The sequence below is a fragment of the Arachis duranensis genome, chromosome 9 (assembly GCF_000817695.3).
Source record: "Arachis duranensis cultivar V14167 chromosome 9, aradu.V14167.gnm2.J7QH, whole genome shotgun sequence".
In the NCBI taxonomy this organism is placed as follows: Eukaryota; Viridiplantae; Streptophyta; class Magnoliopsida; order Fabales; family Fabaceae; genus Arachis; species Arachis duranensis.
Genome location: NC_029780.3, coordinates 43,338,892 through 43,344,023, shown reverse-complemented (window position 1 = coordinate 43,344,023; position 5,132 = coordinate 43,338,892).

Below are 5,132 nucleotides of genomic sequence, written 5' to 3'. Positions count from 1 at the left end.
AGAATCCGCATTGGAGGACCTTAGTGGCTGTTCACTCACCTCCGAAATGTCCCCCATACTGCGATCCATGGCAATGCCACAGGATCCTTTGTGCTTCCTCTCTAGGTACATATCTGCGGATTATTCCGTCTGCACATCTCTTAAAGAGATATGGCTCATCCCATAGGTAGTACTTGGCATCTGAAATTAATTTTTTTCTTTGCACCCTGCTGTATTCCTGTAGTATGAACCTCACAGCTTTATAATTTGCAATATCTGCAAACCATGGTTCTTCCTGGATGGCAAAGAGTTGCTCATCTGGAGAGGTTTCAGAGATCTCAGTAGAAGGGAGGGACGTCCCAGCTACTGGTTCAATTCGGGACAGATGATCAGCTACCTGGTTCTCTGTCCCTTTTCTGTCTCTTATTTCTACATCAAACTCTTGCAAAAGCAATACCCACCTTATGAGCCTGGGTTTTGAATCCTGCTTTGTGAGTAAGTATTTAAGGGCAACATGGTCAGTGTACACAATCACTTTTGACCCTACTAAGTAGGATCTAAACTTGTCAATGGCATAAACCACTACAAGTAACTCTTTTTCTGTGGTTGTGTAATTCTTCTGTGCATCATTTAGAACACGGCTAGCATAATAAATGACGTGCAGAAGCATGTTACGCCTCTGTCCCAACATTGCACCAATGGCATGGTCACTAGCATCACACATTAGTTCAAATGGTAATGTCCAGTCTGGTGCAGAGATGACTGGTGCTGTGACCAGCTTAGCTTTCAGGGTCTTAAATGCCTGCAGACACTCTGTGTCAAACACAAATGGTGTGTCAGCAGCTAGCAGGTTACTCAGAGGTTTTGCAATTTTTGAAAAATCCTTTATAAACCTTCTGTAGAATCATGCATGTCCCAGAAAGCTTTTGATTGACTTAACATTGGCAGGTGGTGGTAATTTTTCAATTATCTCTACCTTTGCTTGATCCACCTTTATTCCCTTGCTTGAAATTTTATGCCCAAGGACAATCCCCTCAGTCACCATAAAGTGACATTTTTCCCAGTTTAAAACTAGGTTGGTCTCTTGGCATCTTTTCAGAACAAGTGCTAGATGGTTAAGGCAGGAGTTGAATGAGTCTCCAAATACTGAAAAGTCATCCATGAAGACTTCCAGAAATTTTTCTACCATATTTGAGAAGATAGAGAGCATGCACCTCTGAAAGGTTGCAGGTGCATTGCACAGACCAAAAGGCATCCTTCTGTAGGCAAATACTCCAGAAGGACATGTAAATGCTGTTTTCTCTTGGTCCTAAGGATCTACTGCAATTTGGTTGTAACCTGAATAGCCATCCAAAAAGCAATAATATTCATGACCTGCTAGGCTCTCTAACATCTGGTCTATGAATGGTAAAGGAAAATGATCCTTTTTGGTGGCTGTATTCAGCCTTCTGTAGTCAATACACATACGCCACCCTATAACTGTTCTTGTGGAAACCAGTTCATTTTTTTCATTATGAACCACTGTCATGCCTCCCTTATTGGGGACAACTTGGACAGAGCTCACCCAGGGGATATCAGAAATAGGAGAAATAATCCCAGCCTCTAGTAACTTAGTGACCTCTTTCTGCACCACCTCCTTCATGGCTGGATTTAGCCGCCTCTGTGGTTGAACCACTGGCTTGGCATTATCTTCCAATAGGATCTTGTGCATGCATCTTGCTGGGCTAATGCCCGTAAGATCACTTATGGACCACCCAAGAGCTGTCTTATGTGTCCTTAGCACTTGAATTAGTGCTTCCTCTTCCTGTGAGTTTAAAGCAGAGCTTATAATCACTGGAAAAGTGTCACCTTCTCCCAGAAATACATACTTCAGGGATGGTGGTAGTGGCTTGAGCTCGGGTTTAGGAGGCTTATCCTCTTCCTGAGGAATTTTCAGAGGTTCTTTTATTTCCTCTGGTTCCACCAGGTCAGGCTGAACATCTTTAAAGATATCCTCTAGCTCTGATTCGAGACTCTCAGTCATATTGATCTCTTCTACTAAAGAGTCAATAATATCAGCGCTCATGCAGTCATTTGATGTGTCTGGATGCTGCATAGCTTTGACAGCATTCAACTTGAACTCATCCTCATTGACTCTCAGGGTCACTTCCCCTTTTTGTACATCAATGAGAGTTCGTCCAGTTGCTAGAAAGGGTCTTCCTAGGATGAGAGTTGCACTCTTGTGCTCTTCCATTTCCAGGACTACAAAGTCAGTTGGAAAGGCAAATGGCCCAACCTTGACAATCATGTCCACAATTATGCCTGATGGGTATTTAATGGAGCCATCAGCAAGTTGGAGGCATATCCGGGTTGGTTTGACTTTTTCAGTCAACCCAAGCTTTCTGATAGTGGATGCAGGTATTAGATTGATACTTGCTCCAAGGTCACATAGGGCTGTCTTGGTACAAGCACCTTCTAATGTGCATGGTATCATAAAGCTTCTTGGATCTTGATGCTTCTCTGGTAAGCTCTTCAGAATGACTGCACTGCATTCTTCAGTGAGAAACACTTTTTCAGTTTCTCTCCAATCCTTCTTATGACTTAAGATCTCTTTCATGAACTTAGCATAAGAAGGTATTTGCTCAAGTGCTTCTGCAAATGGAATCTTTATTTCAAGAGTCCTGAGATAGTCTGCAAAGCAGGCAAATTGCTTATCCTGTTTCGCTTGGCAGAGTTTCTGAGGATAAGGCATCTTGGCTTTATACTCTTCAACATTAGTTGCTGCAGGTTTATTTCCTACAGAAGTGGTTGGAGAAGCCTTCTTAGAGGGGTTACTATCAATACTCTCAGGTGTCTGATTCCTCATTGGCGTTTGAACGCCAGGATTGGGTGAGGAATGGGCGTTTAACGCCAACTTTTCCCCATTTTCTGGCGTTTGAACGCCAGAACTGGGCAGGGAATGGGCATTTAACGCCAATTTTCCCCCCTTTCTGGCGTGTGAACGCCAGAAGTATTCCTCTCTGGGCTCTTACTGTCCTCAGAGGGATTTTGGACAGTGGTTTGGTTATACTCTGTCAGTTGTTCCTTTCTTAGCTTTCTGCTGCTTTGAGTTGATACATTCAATGTTTTCCCACTCCTTAATTTAACAGCTTGGCATTCTTCTATTATCTGTTTAGATAGTTGCTGTCTTGTCTGATTTAATTGTGCTTCCATATTCTTGTTAGCAAATTTAGTTTCTTGGAGCATCTCTTTAAATTCTGCTAACTGTTTTTTCATCTTGAGTAATTGCTGATTAAGCTCAACCATCTGTTCTTGAGGGTTAGGATCAGTAGTTACTGCCATAGCTTCTTCTTTTATAGAGGACTCACTGCTTGAGTATAAATGTTGATTTCTAGCAACTGTATTTATGAGCTCTTGAGCCTCTTCAATCGTCTTCCGCATGTGTATAGATCCACCAGCTGAGTGGTCTAAAGACATCTGAGCTTTTTCTGTGAGACCATAATAGAAGATGTCCAACTGTACCCACTCTGAAAACATTTCAGAGGGGCATTTTCTTAGCATACCTCTGTACCTCTCCCACGCATTATAAAGGGATTCATTATCCTCTTGTTTAAAGCCTTGGATGTCCAGCCTTAGCTGTGTCATCCTTTTTGGAAGGTAAAATTGATTCAGGAATTTGTCTGATAACTGTCTCCATATTTTTATGCTTGTTGTGGGTTGGTTATTCAACCACCTCTTAGCTTGATCTTTTACAGCAAATGGAAACAGTAATAATCTGTAGACATCCTGATCCACCTCTTTATCATGTACTGTGTCAGTAATTTGTAAAAATTGTGCCAGAAACTCAGTAGGTTCTTCCTGTGGAAGACCGGAATACTGGCAGTTTTGCTGCACCATGACAATGAGTTGAGGATTTAGCTCAAAGCTGCTTGCTTTAATGGGAGGTATACAGATGTTACTCCCAAATGCAGCTGTAATGTGGTTAGCATATGACCCCAGAGTCCTTCTGGACTGCTCAATTCCACTTAGGTCCATGATGGAGAAAGGGAAATGATATGGATTCACAAGTAAAGTATAGAATATTTTTATTTTTTATTTTTTATTTTTTTTAAAGTAACCGAAAATAATAAACTAAAATGAATGAAAAATGAAATAAAAATTTGAAAACCAAAAGAGAATAAAATCAAAGCAATTTGAAAAATAAATTAATTAATTGATTAAAAAGATTTTGTAATTAGCAATTAAGAAGATATGATGGAAAATTATTTTGAAAAAGATTTGATTTTTTTGAAATGAGGAAAGAGAAAAACAACAAAATGACACCAAACTTAAAATTTTTAGGAAATCAAACACAAATTCTCGAAAATTTTAAAGGAAAACACAAAGAAGACGCAAAACTTAGAACTTTTAAAGATCAAGAAAGGACTAGGAACATGCAAATTCGAAAAATTAAAAGAAAACAAAAACATGCAATTGACACCAAACTTAAAATATGAAACTAAACTCAAATAAAAGACTCTAAACCAACAAAAATAAAACAGTCCTAATCTAAGCAACAAGATACACCGTCAGTTGTCCAAACGCGAACAATCCCCGGCAACGGCGCCAAAAACTTGGTGCACGAAATTGCAATCACACTCTTGCAATTCCGCACAACTATCCAGCAAGTGCAATGGGTCGTCCAAGTAATACCTTACGTGAGTAAGGGTCGATCCCACGGAGATTGTCGACTTGAAGCAAGCTATGGTTATCTTGTAACTCTTAGTCAGGATATCAATAATTCTCAGGTTTAATTGTGAAAAGTAAAAGAACATGAAATAAATACTTGTTTTGCAGTAATGGAGAACAGGTTGAGGTTTTGGAGATGCTCTACTTTCTGAATCTCTGCTTTCCTACTGTCTTCTTCTTTATGCACGCAAGGCTCCTTCCATGGCAAGCTGTATGTAGGGTTTCACCGTTGTCAATGGCTACCTCCCATCCTCTCAGTGAAAATGTTCAACGCGCTCTGTCACAGCACGGCTAATCATCTGTCGGTTCTCAATCAGGTTAGAAAAGAATCTAGTGATTCTTTTGCGTCTGTCACTAACGCCCAGCCTTCAGGAGTTTGAAGCTCGTCACAGTCATTCAATCCTTGAATCCTACTCAGAATACCACAGACAAGGTTTAGACCTTCT